This window comes from Lynx rufus, unplaced genomic scaffold (genome assembly GCF_022079265.1).
Source record: "Lynx rufus isolate CCGP_SWC_20201006 ecotype Redwood Valley unplaced genomic scaffold, mLynRuf1.p SCAF_7, whole genome shotgun sequence".
NCBI lineage: Eukaryota > Metazoa > Chordata > Mammalia > Carnivora > Felidae > Lynx > Lynx rufus.
Window position 1 is genome coordinate 27,605,124 of NW_025814889.1, and position 27,609 is coordinate 27,632,732.

Consider the following 27,609-nt stretch of genomic DNA (forward strand, 5'->3'; position numbering starts at 1 on the left):
CAAATATTTGAGATGTGATTTCGAGCTCATTCTTCTTTATGTACTTACACCACAGTGGTGAAATAATTCAAGTGTCTACAGTAGAACATGGCAGGTGTTCCTCATCTTCGTTCTTCAGCCTCTGGTGGCCGAGGGAGCTGGGGCTTTGTTGTCCTTCCCGGAGAGAACTATTAGTCACATCTTAATCCCAAGCCATGCATTTACACTCATGTGAGAGAGAAGCAAATTTGACAGCAAGATTCAGTAATCTTGGTCTTGACCTTTGAGACGGGATTAGTAAACAAACCGAATCATAAATTGTTTATGATTTTGGTCACAGCTGGAACGCCCCTAACAAGTGATTTTTTTAGAACTTGTTTATTTACTGACAAGTAAAAGAAAAAATATCAAAGAAGGTTGCAATTTCATTTAATGGAAAAAGTATTCTCTTAGTCTTCTTATTCTTCTGGAAGAAAATGTTCCACTGAATAATTGATGCTTTTAAAATAAAGCCTTGTATTTTTATGATACTAGAATAGCTTTCATTATCTAAGTGAATGTCAGATAGCCCTGAATATTAACTATTTTTAGGTAATAAATATTTTGAACATAGGAACACTCGACCAACTTGATTGTTCTCAGGTGAAGTTCGGACCATGAATTATACAGAGGCACAGATAATTGCAGATGATAGAACTAATCACAATATGCAAATCAGCCACTATTAAAAAAACGTATGAAGATTTTTTCATGGTTTTGTTCAAGTAAAATAAGATATAGAACTAGAAATTTAATTATTAATCCAGGATGGATTACACGTACTTGTTATATTTGCACACTTTTTAGAAGACCTGAGAAAAATATAGTCATTGGTCATTGGTGATTTTGTAACCTTTGTTTTTATTTTGTAAAAAGGTAGAATACGAAATGCATTGTTTTTGATGACAGAGGGGCAAGATAGAAACACAGTGTCCCCTGTTATTTCATATTCTGGATCTGAACTTCCTGCTTCTAAAATGTATGCTTGGCTTGAAATGATATAAATATCCTTCACATTACAGATTTATACTTAAGAAATTCTTTCTGAACGTTCTACAGCAGGTCCTTGTTATCCAAGGATAATTAGAACCAGAAAAAGGCCATTTAAAGTGAATCCACTTAAGTGGGGATCAAAATTTCATAATAAAACTAAAAAAATGCTTTGGGACTGTAGTTTACCAAAAACAAAACCAAACAAAACAACCCTGAAAAATATGAAAATAGATTTATTTTAGTTTATAGTTAACAAAATTTAGATTATCATTTTGACCCTGACTATCTTTTAGAGTAAGCAATGCAAAAATCAAACGCTGATTGTTTTCAGAGGAGTAATTTTTTTGGACAAAATTGTATGTACGTTGCAGCACTTTTAAATCACATTTGACATTTATGTCATATCTTCCAAGACGGCTAGTTTCACAAAAATATTCAAAGTCTTAGTCATTTTCCTTTGGGCCTTTTAGATTCTTTAATATTAAACTCCTTCTGTATTAAAATCCCTGTCTTGCCATCAGCTTAAAATTTTTCTCTGAAATGATTGCTTCCTCATCAAACTGCTCAGTCAGTCCCCCATTTGCCGCTGTTTCCCTGCTCCCTGGGGAAGTTCTCCGATGTCATTTTGATCACCTTCATGCAATTCTGTATTTGGGAGGCAAGATTTGCAACTTCATTTTGCAAGTTTGCATTTTGGAAGTGTGTTGTTTTGTGGGAGGTACGAGACACTCACAGGCAGGATCCGGTGGAGATGCCGACTGTGGACGAGGATGGGATTTTCAGTGGGGAGTCAAGTCAGAAAATGGTTGGTTATTAGGAAATACTTCAGCGTTTGGAAAGCATGCTTCCCTAGAAGAGCTCATAACTATGTAAGTAATTGGTTCGTGACTACTCGGATAAAGAGGATCCTTGATTTATTTGTATGAATCCCCTGCAATGTGCTGGACAGAAAAGAGGACTGTTTCACGAGTGGGGAGATCTGGGGCTCATCTCCCTCTTGCCAGTAAGGAGCTGTATGCTCATGAATCAGTCACTTAATTTCTTTCGTTATAAAGGGACTAATCTGTAAAATCAGAAGGTTGAGCCAAAGTTCCTTCTAGTGACAACATTCTGTGATTCTAAAGTGTGGGGTGTTTTAAGCCTGGCAAATTCTCTATCATTCTGTTTCCATAGACTCTTAGATAGAATGTGGCAGTCGGTGACCGTCTCCCTCTTTTAGTTTATTTGCGCTATATATAGAAGTACATATGTTAAACTTTCATAATTTCCATGGCCACATCCATATGCACAACCGTACTTTTGGTGAAGTTGTGATCAGCAACTTTGGAACAATTTGAAATTGTACTTTCAGTAGTTTCAGTGCTCACCTATATATTGTAATCGAAACATATCTCTTTTTCACACTCACCTGTTCTAACGGCCGCCTGACAGTCCACGGAGTAAATGTGTTAGTATAACTTAAATGTATCCTAACCGTTGGGCAACTGAGCGACTCTCGAGGCTAGAATTTGTGGGGTTTTGGGGGGCCGTGTCACCACAGACATCTCTAGAGGTAGACAGTTTTGTAAAAAGGGCTTCTCACGTGTGTAGCACAGTTCTGCGTACGGTTTCAGTACCTAAGTGCCTTTTGCCGTCGCTGTAAACAGGAAGAAACAAACTAAGGCAAAGCATCTGGCGTCTGGCTAAGAGAAGCACAGGGCGAAACAAGAACACTGGGAGAACAGTGTCTTTTGCTTCTGCCAAGCGGGGCAAACAGAGATCCCAGGGAGTCTGGCGTTAAATAACAAAGGAAGCAGGGGGAAGAGGCACAGAAAACCTGGATCTGAATGGCACCTTCAGATTCCAAGCTTTGGCAGGGGCAGTTACCCTGCACTGAGTATTTGATCATCTGCGAAGGTTGGTGACTTTTCGCTTCTTGAAGTTGCACTCAGTCTGGTCCAGAGAACAAAGCTGTCAGTCATCCCCAGAAGGGGACAGTCTCCAGAAGCAGATGTGCTCACAGCAGTAAAGCGTCCACAAGCGGAATTAGCTAATCCTACAGTATTAAAAGTTGCAGCGCTTTTCATTTTAATTCAAGATCTTGGAAATTTTCAATGCTTCCTTGGGAGGTAATAGTTTGTTCATCCGTTATAATTAGATTTGCTTCCTCTTATCAAGATAAAGGAAGCATAATTGGCACTGGTTGTATCTGCTTTGGTCTGTGGATATTGTGGCTTCCTCTGCAAATGGGAGTGAGCTGTTTGCAACGCTTGTTTGACAACTTGCAACAGTTCGGAGGTGGTTATTGAGCAAGAAAGGGAACTGTGTGCTGTCATTGGGGATACCTCGGTTTTTGCAGCAGCTAATGACAAACGATTCAAGTTAAGTCAGGTTAAAGTAGATTCAATCAAGACAATTTTAGTCATGATTTCAATTACCAAGTAGAAACAAACTAGAGAATTACACATATTCTGTGTCAATTTCAAATTCTTCTGTGGTGGATTACATGGGAGTGAGGGAAATTGATAAAGCAGGGTGTAGTCCCGTATTGTCAGAGCTTAGAGTATGTGCAAACCAATTTATTCCACCCCACATATGTATATGTTTCTCACTTTTTGGGAATCACATCCAATAACTTGTAAAACTAGCCCCCACCACCCCAACCTTAAGGTACATCGGAGACCAGAAGGAATAGCACATTCTTTGTGAATTTCAGGTATTATACTAAAGGTAATTATCGATAATTTCAGAATGTGCAATACTGGTGTGGAGGTCAGCTACAATAGCAGCAACCAAAAAACTCGCAGTTTCGGGTATTTTCTCTCACATTAAATAACTGGTACTGTTCTGATTTAGATAAGTGATTTATAAAAACAAACAAACTTAGCATAGTCATTTTTTTAAATTTTTTTTTTAACGTTTATTTGTTTTTGAGACAGAGAGAGAGACAGAGCATGAACGGGGGGAGGGGCAGAGAGAGAGGGAGACACAGAATCGGAAGCAGGCTCCAGGCTCTGAGCCATCAGCCCAGAGCCTGACGCGGGGCTCGAACTCACAGACCGCGAGATCGTGACCGGAGCTGAAAGTCGGACGCTTAACCGACCGAGCCAGCCAGGCACCCCAGCATAGTCTTCTTAAACAAACTTTTCTAGGTAGGCATACCTGAGGATGAAGGTGTGACCCAGCTAAGCATTTACTCCTTTTCTTAGACCACGTGTGTCCCATGCCCATGCTGTGCGACATCCCCACACTTAGAGAATGTTGGAATTTCCAAGATGTCTGTAATAGAGGATTGCTAAAGTGCAGGTGTTCATTTTAATCACACATACATTTTGATGAAACGTCATAAGCAGCGGCCTTAGCCTCTTTCCCAGCTCCAACTCATTGAAGCCCCACGACAAGTGATGGCCTCACCCTGATGAGGCTCGTTCTTTCTCGGGCTGGGCTCCAGCAGCAGCTGTCCCCTCCCAGCCGCCTTGTCCTCACGTTGGTTGTTCTGTCCACCTCCCCCCTCCCCGTCCCCCGTCAGAATTCCTCACCTGGACGCCTTTAGTTCCTGTTTCCCAGAACTCTAGCCAAAAGCTCAGTTCCACCATTAGCTCACTTACTGCTTCCCTAAAGATTATCTTTCCAAAGCCCAATCACAATATTTTGTTCTTAAGGGCAATCACAATTCCTGCTCGCCAGTGGTCATTTTATTTCTCCTGTCTTCTCGACGTGATTCTACTTAATGATTGGATTTATAGTTAAAAAGAAACCATCTTGAAATTCATGCTGATCTACCTTTTGAGCTATATTGATCCTATGGCCAGTGGGCTAAGGATATGAAGAAACGTCTAGAGAATATTTGAAACACCTGACTGGCCAACGAACAGATTTCCTCCAGGAAGCTGTCAAGGATGGAGATGTTTCTGTAGAAAGTTCACACCTGTCTGATGAGGATGTTTTGGAAAGGGAGCCTGGCTGAATTGGGAAGAAGACTTTTTAAGACTTTTTTTAGATCCCCCAACCAAAAGGGATCTATCTACCATCTCTCAATCGATGGCCCAAAGGAATTGAAGTTTTGTTTATTTTCTTTTCACACATTTAAAAAATTAAACAAAGACATTCAACTAGATTAGTGCACCTATCATTTCTGGTACATTTATCTTGCTTTGGGGGGGGGTGATTTTCTTTAAACTCTCAATTTTCAAGCATATTTCCTAAACGTCTCACACTCTTAGTCCTCATGCCCTTGGAGGGCTGTCTGGAGAGAGAATGGTTTTGCGGGTGAACCTCCATGGTGACGGGGTGCCCAGGATGCCGTGGAGGGAGTGGCCTGGTGAGTCAGAGGGCACCCTGCTTTTGGCTCCCGGGGGAGGTCTTAGTATAGGCGAATCAGGGATTTCACCTGATACTTGGTAGCTACCCAGGGGAAAAGGTGATAAAAAGCAGTCTAAAGTGGGGTGTGTGTGTTTTCCTAGGTTGGGAGGGAGAAGATTACCATGAGTTGATTATAAACCTGAGTGTTAGGAGGACCTTAACCTGACTTTTGAACCCCACCTCCTCTGGCACTCTTGAACCCCTAGTATCTGCCTCCCACAGCCGAGGCTCCTTGCCATTCCATGGGGACAGTGGGAGAATGAATCGTCATTAAGCAGGAGGTAAAGCACTGTGGGCTAACCTTTCTGGAGAATGTCTGAGCGTTCCATGACCATCCTTGAAGATAACACATACTTGAGCCTATAAAGGCATTTTTGAGTTTTAACAAAGCTTTTATGCTCCTGTTTCCTCATGGAGCCTCCCTTATTCCAGCAAGAAGCATTTCCTCCTTCCTTTTATTTATTAATTTATTAAAAAAAATTTTTATGCTTATTTATATTTTGAGAGAGAGACAGACAGACAGACAGAGTGTGGGGGCATGGAGAGAAAGAGACACAGAATCTGAAGCAGGCTCCAGGCCCTGAGCTATCAGCACAGAGCCCGATGTGGGGCTTTAACCCATGAGCTATGAAATCATGACCTGAGCTGAAACTGAAGTTGGATGCTCAACCGACCGAGCCACCCAGGCACCCCTCCTCCTTCCTTTTAAATGCAGCATTACTTTGTCTTTGCCTTATGTTGCTGGTTTGGTACCTTTTATTAATTATGTGTTGGAAAGTCCTGTCCTCACTGGAGTGCTAGCTCCATGAGGCAAAGAATTTCTTTACGTTTCGTTTGCTACTTAATGTCAAGAGCCTAGAACAGTGCCTGGTACATAGTAAGTGCTCAATAAACATTGACTTAATGATGCCATAAATGCCTCTCCCTGACCAAACCAAATGTTACTTGGGGACAGGACTAGTCCCCTCATCCATAAATTTCTCGGTGGAATGACACAGGCCAGCGGGCTGTGTGGTCTGTGGTCCTCCCTCTCTTGGAAGGCTGAGGAGGAGGTGTGTTGAATTCTCACCCTGTTGGTGACTACAGGTTAAGTTATCCACTTCAAGCAGAAGAGATCCTTTCCAAGATGCTTACAGATAGACATGGAAGAAACACGAAAAGCCAAGACCAGCTCTGGTGTCCGTGGCAGGAGTTTTTCACTTCTGGTGCTCACCCGCCCCTCCCAGGAAACATCTCTGATGGGTTGCGGGGCGGGGGTGGGGGGACGCAGGAAGGGCGTGTGCTGGTTGTCACAACCGAGTCTTCCCCTCTGGTCACCTCTGACGGGAAGTGTGTGGTAAGTCACGTGGAGGCAGAAAGTCTGGCCCTGTCTGAGAAGCCCCGCCTCTGTTTAAAAAAAAAAAAATGGGTGCGCGCAAAGGAACACGGAGAGAAGAAGCTTTATTGCAGTGTGCACAATTTGATTTATAGCAGATATGAAGTCTGGCTGATGGAAGAATCAAATCCAATTCTGATGGTCTAATAATATCTTTGAGTAGGTGCCCTGAGGGTAAGTTCTGGTTTTGGGCTTCCCCTCCAGGTGATCATAGGGAAGAGGGAGGTAGGCAGACTTTCCCAGAACCTTGATGCTGAGCGACATCATCTGGAAAGGACATTTTAGATACAAGGATTTTAACCTTAAGGCACAATAATAGTTACCTTTTGGGCAGCTGATGAGTGACTTTGAGACAATCACGAGATTTATTGACACCACGTTTAATGAAACCACAGACTTCTGCTGCATGTCTTTTTTTCCCCCCTCTCTCTCTGTTTCTCTGTCTCTCTCTCTCTTATACATGCATGCACACACGCACGCACAGCATTCTGGCTTTAGAAATTGTCCAGGTTTTGCAGGTCAGGCTCTGTACTGAGCTAGCTAGAGTCTCTCTCCCCGTCACCAAGTGTTTCCGCGGCTCTTACTCTGTGTCGCCCAGTTGTCCCACACAAGCCGTCTTCCCTGCCCTCCTGCACGTGCCCGAGGTCTCGTGTGGCGGTCCATTCTCTTCCACCCCATGCTGTTGGGCTCCACCGGCTCTGATCCCCCCATGCCGCCCCCTTTCTGGTTCACTAGTCAACATCCTATTCCCTGCCTGCTCCAATCTGCAGAGCTCATCTCCTTTGAACCCTGCGGAGCTCTGTGCATCTCTCAGCCCTCGCCTCCCGCCCTGTGACAGCTCCAGTGGGGTGAGCTCAGCAGGTAATGTCCTGGCATGCTGGCCCCGTCGGGAGCCTCATCTGCAACCACCTTCTCCCTCCCTCCGCCTTGCGTTGCCATTCTCGATCTTGCCTCGAACTCTGTCACCCTTTGGAAATGCACGGCACACTTGTTCCATCTTAAATTTTTGGCCGTAGCCTCGGGGCCGTCACCTCGAGTCTCAGCCTGGCGTAGAGGGCCTTCCGATGCAAACCTCCATCCTCCACCCCGTGATGCCATGTTCTAGTCGTGCGTAATTACGATCAGCCTTTCGGAAATGCCAGGCTCGGTTTCAACCTCGTGGCCTTTTACGTGCTGTTCCTGCTACCTGGAATACATCACCCCTTCCTTCTCAATGGAATAAACCTAACTGATCACTCAAGATGTCAAGAAGCTAGCTGGGTCAGGTGCACTTGCTAGAGGTGGAAAAGGGCTTCTGGGCCCCCCTGGACAAAATCCGTATTAGAGCATGTGCCACACTGTGTGTTTTAGAAGTTGATCTCCTCAGGTAGCAGATTTCTATAAAGGTGGGGCTGGACCCCTGGCCTGTAGCGTTGTACCTGACACACAGTTGTCTAAAAAACGTCTGGCTTTCTGATGCTTTGTCCTTAGCCCTTCCAAACTGCACTCGATGCTTTTTGTTTAGGTTATTGCTTTTCTAATAAAATAGCTAATAAAGAAGTCCCATCTGATGCAGAGAGGAATAGAGCTTGTAGACTGAGGTCGCCTTCTTACAGCGTGGCTTCAGTGGCCTTATTAGCTGCTTCTATCCTCGCAAGGATATGATGTAATTCACCACTACATTTGAGAATTCAGTAAAAAGACAGCAGAGCGAGATAAGCCCTCCATTGCCTACAAACAGCTGTAAACCCAGTGTCTCTGCACCGAGAGCAGCCCCGACTTGGGGCTCGAACTCACAAACCCTGAGATCATGATCTGAGCTGAAATCAAGGGTCAGACATTTAACTGACTGAGCCACCCAGGCGCCCTTAAGACTAATGGCTTTCTAATGGCGTTAACGTGTTTCTCACGAGCATGTCCTCACCCATAGACTGAGGGGTCTAGGCGGGATGATCTCTGGATCATCGTTTTCTTGCTTGCACATCTTGGGGTTCTCTGGATTGAACGTAGAGTGGTCAAAAATGAAGGTGGGTGGGGACATCAAGCATGGACGAGCTTCTGGCGGAGTTGACCCGAGAGCCCAGGTAGCAGCTCTCGAATGGGAAGGACTGCTCTTTTCCCTCCATCTTCGTGGAATCTGGGCAGCAGGGCCTAAATAGCCCATGAAACTGTGTCCCAGCTGGTGCTTCTAGCAACACTAACAGCATTGGGGCTGGACCAGGCCTGGTCCTCCTGATAGAATTTTTTTCTTTGGTTTGGGGATTTTACAGTGCATGGCAGAGGAAAGGAGCAAGAAAAATGGAACCCTTCTAGCAGTTTTCACTTCTTCTGGCTAGAAGCATAGCTCGGGGGTGGAAAGTGAACACGCTTTTTGACATCTGTGCCCCCAGGGTGGCAGATGAGCTGAGGGGGAGAAAGGATGAGGGAGAATTTGTGAGATAGGACACTGGGTGTCTGGGTCACTCACATAGAAAGAGAGTCAATACAATTCAGTCCCTCAAGTTAACACTTTTTTAACTTTGAAATTTTAAAACATGATCACCGTTAAATAGCAGTCGTTAAACACCCAGTTGATCAAGGTATTTTATAAACCTTCGTTTTGAAGTATTCTTAAGGCGAGCGATCTCTAGCCTAGCGGACAAATAGGTTCTGATGACCTGGGATGAACTCGCGTACAAGTGACTAGATCTGATTCTCAGTAGATGCTTCCAATACCCAGGGGTCACCGCCATGTGCCAATAGGAAAAGAGAGTTGGAAAATCTGCTCCATACAGCCAAATGGGCATTACGTCCGAGGTGAACGCCAGCTGAACTGGAGCCCTATGTGTGGCCAGATGCCGTTGTCAAAAACAGAAGAGCTGGTTGTCACTCCCCCGAGCCAGAATGCAGCTCAGTGTCCGAAGAGCCAGCTGCTGTGGCCCCCCCAGGTGATATCTCAGGGCCCAGAGTGACCTCCCTTGCCCTGCTGGAGCCAGCCACACCACCCGGTTCTCTCCACTTACCTTTGCTGACAGGAAATCTCTCCAGCACTCTATGTATAGTCCCAGAAACATGTCTTCTTGTGCTGTCATGGTCAAAGCCTGCTCAGTCTTTGCTTAGCTGACTAGTGTCTACTCAGTATTTGCGTTTAGCAAGTTAAGCAGTCTTTCCTCTCAAGGGGTTTATGTCATACACATCCACGCATACATCTACACGCACACACAGCCCTCTGTTCTCTGAACTTGAAAGGCACGATGAGTGAACACATGTATGTTGAGGTAACAGAAGGAACACAGCAACAGGATATAGATGAATATGTCTTTACTATGATTAACAAATCGTTGTGTAACGCTCGGGCAAAGGGGTTTTATCCCTTACTAGAATAGAGGGATCGAAGACAGGGCATGGTTATCCCTTCATCTGGGGAGCAGGGCAGGCCAGAGAAAAGTCATTAGTTTTATTATTAAAACAATTAAGGGTGTGGATAGAGCATAGTTTGAGGACTAGGAATGGCAGTGTCCTATGACGGCACCCGTGGAAGAACAGAGATGGCATGCTTCTGGGAGGCTCTGGGGAGGAGGAACATTCCAGTCGGTGGGGGAACTGGTGTCTAGGAGGGATGGTGTTCCAGGTCTCACACTGGGGCATACATGGGACCTGGCCTCATTGAGCCGATTGCTACAAAGATGTTTGTAGCAGGAAGAATCTCACGGCTCCCCAAAGAATCATGGTTCACGTCCTAATCCCCGGAAGCCACGGTTGTGTTAGGTTATATGACAAAGAGGGATTAAGTTTGCTACTCAACTCATGTCAAGATGGGGAGATTATCCTAGGTGACGCGAGTGGGCCTGAGGTGATCACAAGCGTCCTCTGAAGTGAAGGAGGGAGGCTGGAGAGTCAGTGTCAAAGTGACGTCATGGGAGAGAGTCTGCACTGTATTTGCTGCTTTGAAGATGGTAGGAGGGGCCACAAACTAAGGAATGCAGGCGAGCGAAGAAATGGATTCTCCCCTAGAGCCTCCAGAAGGATGCAACCCTGGCAACACCTTGATGCTTAGCCGAATAAGACCCATTTTAGATTTCTAACCCTTAGAACTATAAGATAATAAATTTGTGTTGTTTTCTTAATAAATTGCTTTTAATGTTTATTTTTGAGGGAAAGAGAGAGAGAGAGAGGGAGAACGTGAGCAGGGGAGGGGCAGACAGAGAGGAAGACATAGAATTTGAAGCAGGTTCCAGGCTCCGAGCTGTCAGCACAGAGCCCGACATGGGGCTCGAACTCACAGACTGCGAGATCATGACCTGAGCTGAAGTCGGACACTTAACTGACTAAGCCACCCAGGCGCCCCAAATTTGCGTTGTTTTAAGTCACCAAATACATAATAATTTGCTATGTTAGCAAGAGGAAACAATCCAATATAGAGACCTGTCTCTATTTGGAAACATGAGATCCTTTTAGTTATTTATGGAATATAATGTAATGGAAAACTTATGGAATATAAATAAAGAAGAATCTTGTCAAAATGAATTCTAAGATCTCTCTAAGCTCATTTACTTTACTGGAATGACAGCAAAAACTTTATTTAATTTCCTATTATATCCTCACTGCCTGAATCAGTGCCTGACTCGTTCATCTTTAAATGAATGGATGTTTTTTAAGTACATCCATGAAAAACCAAAATGACTATCTTTTCTTTTTTTTTTTTTTCCCCAACGTTTATTTATTTTTGGGACAGAGAGAGACAGAGCATGAACGGGGGAGGGGCAGAGAGAGAGGGAGACACAGAATCGGAAACAGCCTCCAGGCTCCGAGCCATCAGCCCAGAGCCTGATGCGGGGCTCGAACTCACGGACCGCGAGATCGTGACCTGGCTGAAGTCGGACGCTCAACCGACTGCGCCACCCAGGTGCCCCTAAATGACTATCTTTTCAAAAAAATTATTTTATGCTGAAGTGTATCACTAGTATTAGAAATGTAAATTCAGGCTCTTGTAACTACAAAGAATATCATACTTTACATTGCCATTCAGAGATGAGAGTCTTGGCGAGCAATATACATATTTTAGGTTGTTGGATTTAAGCAAGAGTCATTATTTCTTTCTTGGGTTCTAGGAACTTTTTGTACCTACACGTGGTTGGAATGTTAACTTGCCATTCGCCTGGTCAGTAAAACAGCTATAATATGTATCTCGTTGTGCCCTTAAGTTGGTGATCGAAAGAAAGAAAGAAAGAAAGAAAGAAAGAAAGAAAGAAAGAAAGATAGATGTGTTCATTATTTATGAAACTCAGTTGGGAAGTTTGCTATTGTTTACTAATGATATTATTAAAGATCTTCGCATGGCATCTTTTAGAATTAAGAGTATTTCTAGTGTCGATTTGCTATTTCTTATTCTTTGAAAAAAGTCTTTGCTGGGATACTGCTGTGGGCCAGTCCCTGGGAAAGCATAGGCAAATAAGACATGGCACTTATTCCAAAGGAATTCACATTCTGTATGGGAAGAAAGACAAGTGGGTGATGAGAATATGGGATACCCAGTGTTAAAATAATCTGTGGTGCCAAGAGGAGGGAGCTTTCCACTCTGCAGGGAGAATACGGCAGAGAGGAGGAGACATTTGAACCAGGAACCAAAGGCTCAGGAGGAGGTTGGCCAGTAGAAGGGGACATATACTGATTGCCTACTGAATCTCAGGCACTGTGCTAGGCACTTGTGCATGTAACTTGGTCATTTGATTTTAATCCCAAGGAAAATGGTAATCTAGGTGAGTAACTTTTCAACACCACACAGGGTAGGATTTATATGCATTGTCTTAAAAGTCATTGGTTTTAAAGCTGAGGTGGACAAACTTTCCATAAAGGATCAGCTGTAAACATTTCAGGCTCTATGGGCCATACAGTTTCTGTCACAACTATTCAACTTTGCATTGTAGCAGGTAAATAGCTATCGATAATATGGAAATGAATGAGCATGGCTGTGTTCCAATAAAATTTTATTGACAAAATAGGCAGTGGCCCTGATCTAGTCCATGGGCTTCAGTTTGCTGACTCCTGTTCTAGAATGGCAATTATAGCTACCATTTTGTTTTGGAATATTTCTAGAGAGGGAGCTTATAGATTTCATTAGTTTCTCAAGTGGGCCAGTGACAGTTTCAGAATGTGTTAATAGAATCTCACTAAGAAGTGATAGCAGGCTGGATTAATAATGGAGGTTCAGACTGACCCAATTTTCTAACATTTCACATCATTGTGGTTAATACTTAGCAGGCCTCTGAGAATCCAGATATAATTCATCTTTAAGTCATTGTAGATGAGTCCAAAGAGAAAACCACACTGAATTCATTCTTGGCAGAGGATTTGACATTGTGTGGGTATGTATGTGTTTTAACTCTGAAATTTTAAAAAATAAAGATAGAGAAGATTTGTCTGGAACGCTTGGGAAGAAATAAGGTGAATATCTGAACAGATGACCTGGGAGAAGCCTAGGGCGTAAAGGCTCGCTGTTGCTGTCTTCTGAAAAGAGGCAGAAACATCTGGTTATTGTAACAGTGAGGGGCTATGTGAAAGGAAGTCCTGAATCGAGATTAGAAAAACAGAATACATTTTGACATCTTAACGCAACAAGCCAGAAAAAAAAATCTGTCTTTCATAGTTGATACTGTGGTTGATTTAGTTGATACTAAATTCCGAGATTTGAGTAAGGAATCTTTTCGAGCAAAACAGTGAATTGTTTTAGAACAGATCTTGCCAAGAATATATCCTAAGAGATATAGGGAGGTAGGAAAACACCTGGAAAACCATTAAAGGACTTTAAAAATGTTACCAAAAGGAAACACTGGGAGGCCATTTACGTCACCTGAGTAAAATCACTGAGAGGAGATTTTTCTCTTAACTAGTGTTGGAGCTGAACAGGTATGGTTACTTTCAGGAGCTCGTTTCTTTTGAGTAAAACTTAAAAAAAATTTTTTTTAATGTTGATTTTTAATTTTTTAGAGAGAGAGAGAGAAAGCGCGCGTGATCAGGGGAGGGGCAGAGAGGGAGACCCAGAATCCGAAGCAGGCTCCAGGCTCCGAGCTGTCAGCACAGAGCCCGATGTGGGGCTCAATCCCACGAATTTTGAGATCGTGACCTGAGCCGAAGTCAGTTGCTTAACCGACTGAGCCACGAGGCACCCCCCTTTTGAGGAAAACTTTTAAAAAAAACAAAAGCAGACTACGTTTATAAGATGGTTTCAAATGTGGATGGTCCCAACTGGATGGAAACATTTTCTCCCCAAAAGGAATAGATGGAAAGCCTATGCCTGTTGTCTCCAGAGGTCCCCGTGCTCGGCGTCCCCGAGTGTGTTTCGATCTGGCTTCCTGTCAGGCTCTGTGCTGTGGAATCGGGGGAAAGAAGGAGAAAAAGATGGAAAATACGGGAGTGGCCTCTTCCCGAAAGACATGGTGCATGTTAGCAGGCCACAGTTACGCCAATCAAAACAAGTTAAACTTTTCCTTGTGTGTTGGATCCTGGGCACGAATGTTGCCTTGGATGAAGCAGATGGGATCTGGGACATGCACAGAGAGTCCAATAATGCAGAAGCGGAGCCTCTCTGGCCTTCTTCCTACTGCACTTCGGACTTGCAGGTGCCAAACTTGATCGCACGGTGCACTCGTGTGCTGTTCCTGGCCGCTTCCTAGGTTAGACGCAGCTTTGGCAAAACTCAGAAAGAGCTTTGTCAGCATTGAAATCTTAGGACAGCTGAAGAACATAATCCGTAAAGCAGGTAAATGCTTTGATGTGGATTATGTCAAGCAAACAGTGTTTATATAAAAGGCCTTCACATGTAAACTAATTAGAGTCTCATAATTTGACTTCTGTTTCCCGTCGGACAGAGCTTTTTTATAATGTAAATGTAGTAAAGAATATCCATATTCTTCAATCTGGCTGACATTCTTTTCTTTTAGTAAGGATTAGATAAAGGGGCTCCTCAAAGCATTGTAGATATTTGAGAAGCTTTGAAGTTTTTATTAGCTTCGCCGGAAATCTTTGTTTCCTGCAAAGTTCACTAATGGAATATATAGTTTCTTACAGAAATCTGTTTCTTGGCTGTATATAGTAAATACGCTAGCCGGTGGGGATGCTTTTGCAGGATAAAATTAATATCTAAACGGGTCCTGAGTCAACTCTTACCACTGTAAAGCTTTTCAAGTCTGAAGGAATAATGTCATTTGGGTCAAATTAACCTTTCCTTTATCTGAATTCGCCGATCTCACTTCTTGATAGGAATATAATATGAATTTCCCGTGGAGTGGCTTGGCGGCTGCTGGATACAGAATGAATCTGCAGCAGGTCTCAGCACCTTGCCTCTTGGTCAGTGGCACCCTCGTGCACCCGGTTGCCCAGCCAGTCCCTTCTGATCTCCTCTCCTGTCACCGCCCCATCTAGGGCTGACCCTCTCTGCCTGGCTGCCTGGCTGGAGTGGCCTCTCCTGTCAGGTTCTCTGTTTCTTCTGGTCCACCTTGCCTGTCTGCCTTCCCCTACAGCCTATTTTCCTTGGCATAACTATAGGTAATCTCTAAAACTAAATCAAGATCATGTCACTCCCTTGCCCACGCCCAACACTGGCTTCTGGATAAACCCAACTCTGGATAAACTCTGAATAAGACCCCAAGTCCTTCTTTGGCACAGAGCCTGTAATGATCTGTGCCAGCTGTCTCTGACCAGCATTTCCTGCCAGCTCCCCAGCCGCACCTCCTTGCCCTCACCCCACTCCAGCCACCTCGCTTGTCCCTTGGACACCCAGTCACACGCCCATCTCGAGACCTGAGGATCTGTACTGGTCTCCTTTCTTCTGCCAGACCAACTCTCGCTCCACATACTCCTCAGCTTGCTTCCCCAGTTTTCCAGGTCTCCGCAGAGATACCTGCCCACTTTACCTAAAATATAAGTCCCACCTTCTCTTACCCCGCGCCCCTCCCCAAAGCTTTTACAAACCTACAGTCTATAATCGATTGAGCAATTTATTTGTCCATTCGTGTATTTATAATTGATCTATCACTCCCGAGAGAATGTGAGCTCCATAATGACGGGGACGTTGATTTGTCATCGTATCTCTCATGCCTAGCACGCGTGTAGGCAATCAGGATGTATCTGCTGGGTAGGGGTGCCTGGGTGGCTCAGTCGGTTAAGCATCCGACTTCAGCTCAGGTCATGATCTTACAGCTCGTGAGTCAAGTCCCACATCGGGCTCTGTGCTGACAGCTCAGAGCCCGGAACCCGCTTCAGAGTCTGTGTCTCCTCTCTCTGCCCCTTCCTGGCTTGTGCGCGCTCTCTCTCAAAAATAAATAAACATTAAAAAAAAAAAAAAAAAAGATGTATCTGCTGGGTATTGAATGAAGGAAAGAACCAGGGTCGTTCGTACTGTTTTGAGTCTGCATATGTAGATCAAATCATAGAGCAGTTATGCTGTTTAATAGTACAGTGATGTTTTGATTTTCCTACCTTACTAAAGGTTTGCAAGGTTTGTCTTAGATTTACTTCTTGCCTAAAGACTTTAGCAGTAACCTTGGTTCACCTTCAATGTAGTTCAACACGTAAGGTCCATGGTACCTGAACTTCTTGGTGATTTAATGGTTTTGTGGTGACAGTCGGTATAGATGGACAGAACCATTGGAGTCTTACCTGCCTGCTTTTCTCAGTGACCAGCCAGCCCATATTTAGCACCAGAACAAAGAGGCACACACCCAAGTCTATTTTTAATACAGGCGAGTTCCCATAATTATCTAAAGACTCAGAGGTTACTTTAAGATATTTCATATGCCTGAAGGAGCTTTTTCTCCTACAAACGAGCAACCAATCATCTCATAAATATTGTATGAGAAGAAACTGGGGGTGGGAGTTAATAGAGGAATTTGGATAAATGGCTTGTAGAACTTTGTAGAAGGCAAGAACAGGCCCATTCCATGAGATAATTTTGTTGGCATAATTGCTAAGTGCTGCTTTAAAAAAAAAAAGTCTGATTTATTGATGTATAATTTACACATACTAAAATTCACATTTTTAAAAAGTAAACGGCTATGTGTCTTGATAAGTGCCTGGTCATGTAACCACCGCAGTGAAGATGTAAATCTCCATCACCCTAAAATATTTCTCGTGCTCCACTGTAATCAATCTCTCCCCTCGGTTCTGACCTCTGGCAACCACGGATCTGTTTTCTGTCCTTAGAGTTCTGCCTTTTCCAAACATCACATAAATGGAATCACACAATATATAGCTTTTTGAGTCTGGCAGCTGTCACTAAGCTTAATGCACTTGAGATATAACCATGTCGTTGTGTGTTTTGGTAATTTGTTCCTTCATTGCTAAGTAATAGTCCGTTGTGTAGATAGAGTTTGCTTACCCATTCACCAATTGAAGGGCATTTGGGTTGTGTCCAGTTTTGGGTGATTAGGAATAAAACTCCCGTATCATTCATGTACAGGAGTTTATGGGAACGTTAGTTTTCATTTCCTCATGGATCGCTGCCTAAGACCAGGATGGCAGGGTCAGATGGTAAATATGTATTTAAACTTTATAAAAAGACAACCAAACTGATCTCCCAAGTGGCTATGCCATTTTCTGCTCCTACCACTAAGGTGTGAGGGTTTCATGACCTGCCTTTTCATCCTCAAGCATTAGATGCCCAAATGGCTTTCTTCTTTGAAGAGAAATCTTAGGGTTTACCCTTTCCCTTTTTAGCCTCTCCATTTTGTGTTCGTTTCTTCTATTTGGACCTTTAAATTACTTTTCTTTAAAAGTCTTTCATACCTGCACTGTTGCCTGAGTTTCTTTTTTTCTTCTCTGCACACAACTCGGGGCCTTATGTTGAGTAGATGCTAAGGTCACATCTGTTTGACTTGGTTGCCGGAAGCCAAATCAACCGATCTCAAGGGTAAGGACCGCCTTTAGTGGCACTTCGGTGCAAGCGTAGCAGAGTCAGAGGACACCTGCATGACAGAGGTCTGCAGGTTGAGCCCTGCCCCAAGATCTGGGGAGAGAGTTCTTTTGTCTCTCTTCTGGCAATAAGGTGTCTCCCAGGAGGTATGGGCTACAAACCGCGTTTGGACTTTCACAGTGATGAAGATCCGTTTTGCCCTAGGCAGAGAAGTCAGAAACTAATCTGTGTTATTAAAGATGTGTAGGGGCGCCTGGGTGGCGCAGTCGGTTAAGCGTCCGACTTCAGCCAGGTCACGATCTCGCGGTCCGTGAGTTCGAGCCCCGCGTCGGGCTCTGGGCTGATGGCTCGGAGCCTGGAGCCTGTTTCCGATTCTGTGTCTCCCTCTCTCTCTGCCCCTCCCCCGTTCATGCTCTGTCTCTCTCTGTCCCAAAAATAAATAAACGTTGAAAAAAAAAATTAAAAAAAAAAAAAAAAAGATGTGTAGATTTATCTTGGAGATACTGACTGTGAAGTGGGTAGAATCTTGTGAAAGGTTGTTAATCTCGCTTAAAGCTTTTATGTTATTTTTTTTAAAAAAATTTTTAACATTTATTTATTTATTTTTGAGAGAGAGGGAGAGAGAGAGAGAGGGAGAGAGACAGAGCGTGAGCAGGGGAGGGGCAGAGAGAGAGGGAGACACAGAATCCGAAGCAGGCTCCAGGCTCTGTCAGCACAGAGCCCAAGGCGGGGTTCGAACGCACGAACGAGACCATGACCTGAGCTGGAGTCGGCCACTTAACCGACTGAGCCACCCAAGTGCCCTGTATCAATTTATTTATATTTTAATCCTGTATAGTTAACATACATTGTTATATTGTTTTTTGGTAGACGAGAGCGAGTCAACAATTCTGTACATTATTCAGTGCTGGTCCGTGAAGATAAGTGTGTTCATAACCCCCATCACCTGTTTAACTGATCTCCCCACCCACCTCCCCTCTGGTAATGATCTCTGTAGTTAAGAGTTCTCTGTAGTTCTCTGTTGTTCTCTGTAGTTAAGAGTCTGTTTTGTGGTTACTCCCTCCCTCTTTTTTTCCCCTTTCTTTGTTTTGTTTCTTAAAATCCACATATGAGTGAGATCATATGGTATTTGTCTTTCTCTGACTGACTGATTTCACTTAGTGTTAAACTGTTTAGATCTATCCATGTCTCTGCATGCAAATGGCAAGTCTTCATTCTTTTTTATGACCAAGTAATATTCCAGTGTGTGTGTGTCTGTGTGTGCACCATATTGTCTTTATCCATCCATCTATCAGTGGACGCTTGGGCTGCTGCCATTATTTTAGCTACTTTAAATAATGCTGCCATAAAAGTATGGGAACATACATCTTTTCAAGGAGATGGAAGAGAAGACTAAAGTATTTTTGTATTCTTTGGGTGAATACCTGCTAGTGTGATTACTGGATCATATGGTAGTTCTAATTTTGATTTTTTTAAGGAACCCCCATACTGTTTTCCACAGGGTCTGTGCCCATTTGCATTCCCCCCAACAGAAGCACTATTACTTGAAATGCTCCTAAGTGCTGTGATTTATAAAATGTAAATCTGTGAGATGCATTACTGAGTTCATAGTAGCCTTTTGACATTGTCTTACTAACTATGCAACGGATGGCAGAGGGTGGGTACAAGAAATAATTTGAGATTAGACAGGAGCTCCTTATACTTGAACCTGTTGAGACCCACCTCTGGGACATGCACCCAGAAGACATAACTTAAGATGAGAGTAAGGAAGTGAGAGTGACCAAAAGTCACCTCCTTACCTCCTTACCCATCAAGAGATCCATTACCTCCTTACCTATCGAAAGGGATGATAGGCAGAGTATACAGAGAGTGAACTCCAGCCCATAGAGCATTTTTTTCTTATCAGATGCAGCTTGCTTATCAATAGGCCTTTTATTTGGTGTTTGTTGTTCACTTAAGAAAGAAAGAGCAAAGCCCAGCGTAATAACCTTAGTTTTGTGAAAATATGCACCCATGAAGTCAGTAGAGAGTAATAGAAAATGTTTGTCTTCACCAAGTGCTGCATCGCACAGATAGACTGTGAGTCTAGGAGCCCAAAAGGAGGGCCATGATATTGTGGCTGCTTTGAGCCTGGTGTGATCCACTGGGAAGTCCAATTGCCTCTGACAGAAGAAACCGTGAGCACTTGATTCTGTGAAGGGCCTTTTTTGTTGTGGCAGCTATACAGCTAGAGTGCCTTCTGGAACTGCCAGTAAAAATATACTCAGGTGGTGGCTTTCAGACTGTTCAAGTTTAAGGACACTTGGAGAAAGTCATGGTGCTTTTTGAGGTACACTTGGAAATGCTGAAATGTTGCATTCTGTTTTTCTGTTTCACAACTTAGCATATGATGTGTTTTGTCATTATATACGTAACTATGTACACATATGTGTATGTGTCTATACATAATATATATGTATACACACATATATTTAATCACTAAATATAAAGTTGGCTCTTCATATAGATCTTAGTTCTGGTTGTTGTAACAAGAATAACATAAACTGGATAGCTTAAATGACAGATGCTTATTTCTCACAGTTCTAGAGGCTAGCAAGTCCAAGATCAAGGTGTTAGCAGGTTCTGTTTCTAGTGAGGGGTCTCTTCCTGGTTTGCAGATGGCCACCTTGCTGTGTCTTCACATGGTGGAGAGCAGAGAGAAGCAGCAAGCTCTCTGTCTCTCTCTCTCTCTCTCTCTCTCTCTCCCCCTCTCTCTCATAAGAGCACTAATCCCATGAGGACTCCACCTTCAGGACCTAATCACCTCCCAATGGCCCCAACTGCAAATATTATCATCTTGGGGATTAGAACTTCTCAAAATGTCAACTTTGGGAGACATGAACATTTGGTCCACAGTACTATATTTGGGTGCTATAAACAACATAAAGTCATATTCCCAAGTACATGTGTCTATCAAACAGCAAGCTGAATTTTTCTTCAATGTTTGCTTGCTACTTGTTTATGCATTTTGTGGTTACTACTAGGCAAGTACTAGTACAAGTGCTAGAAGGCACAAAAGATTTTGAAATATATATATATATATATATATATATATATATATATATATGACAGAAGGTAAAATTGAGAATTCTGCCCATTAACTTAATTTTTCTACTTGTGATTTTAGATAGTACCTACATTCTTTGGATTTGAAGCAGAACACCTCCCATGGTTTTGTAGGAGCATATTTGAAAACATAAGAGGACCTGATGCTACCTTTTGAGAACTGTAACTGTAATGGGGTATATGGGAGACCCAGCCAGTAACAGTCAAAAGCCCATCAAATGGGAAATGTATCCCCCTAGGAAGATGGCCCCAAGGACAGCAGGGTGGTGGAGCTTCTGGATCTCACCAGGGAGGATTGAGGTGCTTATTTTAGCTCCCTCTCCTTCATGTGTCCCCGCGTCAGTTGCTATTTTGATTGTGCGCATCTTCCTGCAGCTGGTGGAGTGCTGGCTGCCAGAGCCTTCATGGGGGGAATGAGCTGCCCCATGCCCACTGGTACCTCTGTCGGTCTTTCGGCATCTATTGAGCACTGGCTTCCTGCCCATGAAATACTAAGAACATACAATATAAGCTAAAAACCCACAGTCTCATTTTAGAGAGGAAAAAATATATGAACATATGAAAGGCAGGTAACTCTTGATTAAGAGAAGTAGAGGGGCGCCTGGGTGGTTCAGTCGGTTAGGCGTCCGACTTTGGCTCAGGTCATGATCTCACGGTTTGTGAGTTCGAGCCCCACGTCAGTCTCTGTGCTGAGAGCTCAGAGCCTGGAGTCTGCTTTAGATTCTGTCTCCCTCTGTCTCTGACCCTCCCCCACTCACACTCTGTCTCTGTTTCTCTCTCTCAAGAATAAACATGAAAAAAAAAAAAGAGAAGTAAAATACAAATGGATAGTCACAGTCAAATTATACTTCGGAATGCATTTAATATACCATTACTTAGTGAAGACTACCAACATTTAGTTTGGGAAGAATCCAGTATTTCGGAAAACATTCACTGTTCCATAAATATGATCCTAATGTGCAAAAATATTGCAAGCATAAGAGTTCAGGATGACAAACTCTCCTATAAATCATTTCACAGATAAAATGGGCCCATGGTCAGTACTCTTAAAATGGTCTATCATTTGTTCTTTAACCAAGATTTCTATATGCCTTCCCCCATATTAAAATGAAACCTGGGTTGTCTTAGTGTGTCCTTGAGAACTGTCCTTTCTTCTTTCTAAAGTCATCTCAGTGGCGTCAGTGATCTTTGAAGGGAGTCCCCACCCCCCACAGTGTCCCTGGCGTCCTCTCTCCTATATCACCTTCCGACTGTTGTCATTGCTTAATTGCCTCTAACCGTGGCTCCTGCACATGACCCGTCCAGTCACTTACTAATGGTTTTTCCATCAACTTGTGTGGTCCTGGAATGAATGCTAGCAGATGACACCTGGGACACCAATATAGTAAGTACATGTCCAAGGGGTAATGGAATGGGACTCTCCCCACACAATTACAGACCTGTGGTGATGTCTACAGGTTATTGTATACTTCCAGCTAGTGGCTACCTTCTAACAGGTGCATGGTTTTGTTGATTTGGAGGCATCTTGTTTATTTTTGTTTTACAAATGCTCAAATAATAATGATTATTTATTATTATTATTGATTCCCTGGCTAACCAAACCGTAGATAGTCAAGAATTAATTCTAGTGGTCATTTATCATTAGATAATTGGCACGAATTCAGGAGAGAGAAAACTCACTGAGGAAGAAGTGAGACAGTCAGAGAAGGGTCTCATGGAAACTGGAGGCATCTAAGCTGAATCCTGAAAGGTATCTTGAGATTTATATGAGGAGAGGGAGGAAGTGCCCATGGCTCCTGAAAATATCTTTAAGAACCTCCTTCCCTTGCTGTAGGCATCCAGGAAAAGAAAGATGGGTAGCCAGAGCAAAAGTGGGTCTCGTGGAAGCTTCATCCCTAGGGTCTGTAATTGGATGCCTCATAGAGGAAGGGGAAGACCTTGCTAGATGCTCCAAACCTCGAGGCACCTGACACTGTAGTTAGTTAAGGAGTATGTGAATAAAACTCACCATAAAGGTCCTTTCACTGTGGGCACCTCCATCGGCACCTCCTGTCAAACCTAAGTCTTTTGAAACATGAAAGTATGTTTTTCTCTGGTGTATCTTCCCTCCAGATGCAGCTGGTCTAGAATTAGTCACAAAGTCATATGAGAGGTTTTGTCCAGGGGTGTGTAATCATCTGAACGTCAGGTGAAAGTTTGTTTTTGACCCGGAAGCAATATTTCAGAAGGTGGGAACGAGCCCTGGCAAGACGAGCTAAGACCCTGACTTGGGTGCCTCTGCCTGCTGCACACTGATGCTCTTTCCCCCAGAGCCCTGTTTCCCTCTGGAATTTTGCCGCCGTTATGCAGGTTTGACCAGTTTACTAAACTTCAGCCCGTCACTTAATTTGGACCCTTTCCTCTTTGCGGTTTTGCTCTTTTCTTTCCCCAAGTTATCTTGTGTGCATTAAAGCCAATTTATGGTTTCGCTTACCTGTCAGCAACCATATTCTGAAGTTTCTTAGCTAGTGACAGGTTGTCTCTGGGAAAGCCAGATTCCCGGAACTAGTGATGTAGGTACAGGCCTTTCAGACTCCTTCTTGGTCCTTGGGCTCATGATCTCCACTGTGTAGATTCTCTTCTTTCTTGACCCACAGTTGTAGAGTTCCAAGGGGACCCTCCTGCACACTCAACTTTGAGAAGCCCTGCTCGGGAGGACGCTTGAGGGACTTGGGCCAAGGTCAGACATGGGAGTCTGGTGGAGAATAGATCGAAGAGGGAGAGATGAGGATTTCTTCTTCTCCCTTACCTCTTGGCTTCTTTTGGTTCTCTTGGCCTTTCTCCTTTTGAATAATTTCATTCTTCATTGCTCTGTGGCCAGTACAGAAAGTGGGTCTCCTTCTCTAACACAGGCAAATCCCTCCCCAGTTTAGTATACTGAGGAGGGCCCCGGGGGAAAGACAGGCTTACACTGGTCTAGCCCAGTTCACAAGGCTCCAGAGCTTTTTAGTAATAAACAGATTTGTGGGGGAGGAGGGAAAAGAAATATATATGTATTTTTGGCACAAGAGATAGTCTACTTAAACCCAATAGTTTGTCTGTGTTTACCACAACCATATTTGTGGTTTGAAGCAAGAGTTGACAGCTGTCTGAATTTCACTGGGCCTGGGTGACAATAATGGTTTTTTTTTTTTTTTTGCTTTGGGGGAACTTCATGTGGGTTGACTCCCCTGCATCCCCTCATCACCACAAACTGATTGCCTCATAAGTTGTCTCAGCAAGGGCTTGTGGAGAGGAACCCCGTTCTTTCTACACTAGGTAAGATAGGATCTGATGCCATGCCTCCCATATGTTTCTACAAACTAAGAACTGACGCCAGCCCTGGTCCTTTACAACGCTGGTGTGTGGTTGGCCGCTGTCCAGCTCAGGGCCTTCCGTGCTTGAGTGAACTCTTTGCTAAGATGACTTTTTCAAACGGTAATGCAAGGAAGCACGGAACAGACATCGGGAGGAGATAAGAGGAAGTGCCTCAGTTTCCCGAAACAAAGGTTTTCCGAAGCCACTAACATTCAACCGCTGACCAACTAACCACTAACTATGTAACAGATCCAGGGGCTTTCCTCTTTCGTCCGGGATCTCAGGGCTGGAGCCTTGCTTATGTTTGGTACCCCTCTCCCCGGCTGAGGCATTGGAATGCCACGCAGGCAGTCAGCCATTTGGAGTGTAAGAAATGAACCTGTTAGCAAGTGAGTTATCTTGTATACAGATTACACGCAGCTAGGAAAATCACACTGGGAAATGGACATATGCCTTCATCCTCCTCGGTTATATTTCTAATACGAGTGGGGTTTTCCCTCGTTCCCCAGCATGTGAGGAAAAGAGCTGTTGAAGATTTTATCTGTGTGGACTTAATGGCATAGACTGAGTTCTAGCCCAGTTACTCACTCTGGACACCCTAGACTTTATGCTAGTCTTCAACTTCTTTCTTCAGTGTCTCTCTTTTTCTAAGGAGTTGGGCCTTTTTCACTTCCTTCTGGCAATACACATCCAATTCCTTGATGAATTCCAACCCATCCTTCTCTGTGTTTTCAAGTCTCCCTTTGTTACAAGGCTTCTTTTCCAAGTCCCCTTATTTGGATCTGATGTAAATTTGTATTTGAGAAAGTGCTCATATTTATTCAAGATAATTCTTGCCTTTAGACCAAATATATAAATGTATAGAAACTGTGGAGAACCATTGCATAGAAATGACTTTATTACTGGGTTTAAGATGAAAGAAAGACTTTTTTTTTTTATTGAGTATTTTTTCTAAGAGGTTTTAAAAGGTACTCTAACCACTGCCTGTAATTTGCTGTAGCTGATGTAGATGAATAATTGAAAGAGTAAAATCTCTTTAGGAGCAGAAAATTAATCACAGCAGTGTATCCTGTTTTGCTCATACATGTGGTTGTCTTATATTATTGGCTAATTTTTTTTTCTTAGATTTCTAAGTTGAAATTTTTTTCTCCTTTTTCAGAGAAAGTCTGAGTAGATAACCTTGAAGACTCAGAGAGCTACGAAGATTTTGAAGTCATTCGACATCTGAAGCTATGATTTAAATATCAGCAGTACAGTAAGTATATAGGAAAGAAATACAATAATTTTGTGGTTAACACATCACTGGCTTTGACTGCATTCTGAAAATAGGTTAAAGTATACATCATGAAGGGTGAATTTGTTTGAATCACATTCAACAAACCAGAGCTCTGAGAAGATTACAGCTCCCTCTGTGATAAATTACAGGACCACAAACGCACAGGGGAGATGAGCCCTTCTGATAGTTGGAAAAATCTTTATATCTCCTTAGTGTCCCAGTGGGCCCGTTAGGAGCTCCAGGAAAGAAAAAGGAAAACTTAGTATTGGAGTTTTCTTTTTGGACTGAGCTGTGGCTAGGGAAGAGCTCTCAGGGACCCTAGGTTAGACTTTTTAGATGAGAGTGGAGCCGGCACAGAAAGGAGAACACACGCATCCTTCCAGGAGCTGTGCTGTCTGGACTGCCTCTCTGGGGCCGTATTTCTCAATGTGCGTTCCGAGGAACACAGTTCCCTAGACTATTAATGCAGTGGGGACAAAGGTGGGAAGATGGGTTGGTGCCTCAATGAGTTTAGAAAACATTGAATTAAAATTAAGCAAACTTTCTTACGGAAGCGTCTCAAAAACGAATGAGCCTTGTGAATTAGTCAGTAGTACTTACCAGAGTCACGTGGAACTCGTTTCTTGTGGGGCATCCTGAGACCCGTGTCCCATTTGTTCGTTAACTAGTTAATGAACACCAGCTGTACATGGTGTTAGATGCTAAAAATACAGTAATAAATGAGATTGGCGATGCCTGCATACAGATAGCAAATAAGGTAAGAGGTAAAAGCAATTATTGATAGACATGATAGCAAATGTTTAAGAGAATGGTCTTGGGAGCGAGGCGACCTGGGTTTTTAACCTGACTCTGCCACTTATAAACTCTATAACCCAGAACAAGACCCTTAAACTCTCTTTCTATTTCCACATTTATAAAATGGTGATAAGAGCGTCTACCTAGTAAGGTTGTTGTGAAGATAAAAACAATGAATACATGCTGGCAAATACTAAACCAAGGATTATCAAAATTCGTACTTACAATACTAATGGCTGAATGCTTTGAAGTTTAGGTGATAGACCGGGGAAGAGAGAGTGATAGATAGAGATTTTTGAATAATTCAGGATGGTTCAAGAATTCCTAAATTAGAGACCTCTAAAGATGAGAAATACTGAGCTATGGAGATGGTATAGGAAGAGTATACAGAAGGAAACATAAGTGTGAAAGGGTATGTCTTATGTAGAGAAGGTATTAGACAAATACCAACACCCCTTTAAGATTAAAAAAAAAAAACAACAACAAACCAAACAACAACAACAAAGCAGGAATTGAAGGGAAGTTGTTTAACCTGAAAAGGGCATCTATGAGAAGCCCACAGCTAACTGATCACACTGAATATGAAGGACTGAAAGCTTTCCCCCTAAGATCAGGAACAAGACAGGGATGTTCACTGTCATCACTTCTATTCAGTATTGTACTGGGAGTTCTAGCCAGGGAAGCTAGGAAAGGGTATGAAATAAAAAGCTTCTAATTTGGAAAGGAAGAAGTAAAACTATCTCTGTTTGCAAATGACATGATCATGGGTATGGAATGATCTAAGGAATCCACTAAACTATCAGGAAGGTTGCAGGATACAAGATCAATATACAAAAATCAATTGTACTGCTATACATCTATAGTGAACAATCTGAAATAAAATTAAGAAAATATTTCCTGATGTCTCTCTCTCTCAATCAAAAATAAATTAACATTTAAAAAAATTAATTAAAAAAAAACTTCCTCTAGGGGTGCCTAGGTGGCTCAGTCCATTAAGCCTGAATTTTTTTTTTTAATGTTTACTATTTTTTGAGAGAGAGAGAGAGAGGGCACAAGTGGTGGTGGTAGTAGGAGGGAGCAGAGAGAGAGAGAGAGAGACAGAATCTGAAGCAGGCTCCAGGCTCTGAGCTGTCAGCACAGAGCCCAATGCGGGGCTTGAGCCCATGAGCCATGAGATCGTGGCCTGAGCCAAAGTCAGACGCTTAACCAACAGAGCCACATAGGCACCCCAAGCCCAACTCTTGATATCAGCTCAGGTCATGATCTCGCAGTTGTGGGATCAAGCCCCACATCGGGCTCCGTGCTGAGTGTGGAGCCGGCTTGGGATTCTCTCCTCGCCCCCCGCCCCTGCTCCTCCTCTGCTTATGCTCTCTCTCTCTCTCAAACATAAATAAATAAGCTTTAAAAAAAAAAGAAAATATTTCCTCTTATAATAACATGAAAAAGAAAAAATAGGAATAAGTATAATCAGAGAAATGTAAAATTTACACTCTTAAAACTACA

General features: G+C 43.2%; 1 long non-coding RNA gene across 4 annotated transcripts in view; it reads left to right on the forward strand.

The window, feature by feature from the left end:
• The window catches only part of LOC124500986 (uncharacterized), a 136,891-nt gene that overhangs the window by 39,057 nt on the left and 70,225 nt on the right, over positions 1 to 27,609 (forward strand). For 3 of the 4 annotated variants that reach the window (XR_006959680.1, XR_006959679.1, XR_006959681.1), the window contains exon 2: positions 25,195 to 25,290. This is a non-coding gene — a long non-coding RNA (uncharacterized LOC124500986). Of the gene's footprint in view, positions 1 to 6,029; positions 6,902 to 25,194; positions 25,291 to 27,609 lie in introns of those variants that run through there. The other variant, XR_006959682.1, reaches the window with a different exon arrangement.